This window comes from Octodon degus, unplaced genomic scaffold (genome assembly GCF_000260255.1).
Source record: "Octodon degus isolate 3935 unplaced genomic scaffold, OctDeg1.0 scaffold00024, whole genome shotgun sequence".
In the NCBI taxonomy this organism is placed as follows: domain Eukaryota; kingdom Metazoa; phylum Chordata; class Mammalia; order Rodentia; family Octodontidae; genus Octodon; species Octodon degus.
In genome coordinates this window covers 14,365,603-14,366,669 of record NW_004524600.1, presented here as the reverse complement: position 1 = coordinate 14,366,669, position 1,067 = coordinate 14,365,603, and positions in this window count along the sequence as shown.

The window sequence follows — 1,067 nt, the reverse complement described above, 5'->3', positions numbered from 1 at the left end:
TATTTTAAAAATCTTCACTCAAAAATGTTGATAAAGCTTTGAGGAGATGTAAATGTTTCATTTGATTCAGTCCAAAAATGTATATTTTTATCAGAACATCATATGATGTCTCATAATTCCTTAATTTTTTTCTATTTATATATCAGTTTAAATATAATTTTAACGTTAATAACCTAAAGGTATGTGCAGTATACATTATGTTTAAAACAACATACTTGGAAATATTTCACAAATAATGAAGGAGAAAAGTGTACACTAAAAATACAGGGTAATTGTTGCACATATTTCTCAAAAGAAGAGTTATAATTTGTGAATACAAAGGCGATTCTTTCAGGGCCAGAGAGATAGCTGATCAGACAAAGCTCCTGCTTTGACAGACGCAGGGACCAGTGTGGGGGGCGATAGAATGCTCCTGTTATATTTTCCCTTATTTGGGCAAGAAGTGCTGCAGCACCAATCCCTGCTTGCCTTGACATCTTCCTCTGGTCCTGGATCTTCACTACCAATCCACAACTAGTCCCACCCAACTGCTTCCACTATACAGTTATTTAGCCCCTGTTTACTTCCTCAATAAACGAGACTTGATCAGAAAGCCTGTCTTGTCTCCGTCTCTCGTGTCTCTTGCCCTGTCTTTTTCATCCCCGTTCCTCCTCCAGGTCATTACCTACGTCTCGACTCGCGGCCGAGTCAAGTGGCGCCCAAAGTGGGGTTTGATCCCTGGTCCTGCATGCTGTGCTGGCCATATCCCTGGGGTGCCCTGAGCTGACGACAGAGTCCAGGTGTGGTGATACATGCCTGTAATACCCGTGCTGTGAAAGCTGAAAAAGGGAGGATCACCATGAGTCTGATCTGCAGAGTGTGACCCTGTACCAAATACATAAATGGAAAAAAAAGGCTATACTTTCAGGGATCATTTCTATAGTGTGTAAATACACAAAAATGTGTTTACCATATTTTATTAGGAACATTTAAATTAAATCTGGGGCTGGAGAGATGGCTCAGTGGTCTAAAGCACCTACTTAGAACAAGTTCAGCGAAGCACAGGGACCACGGTTCAATCCCCCAGC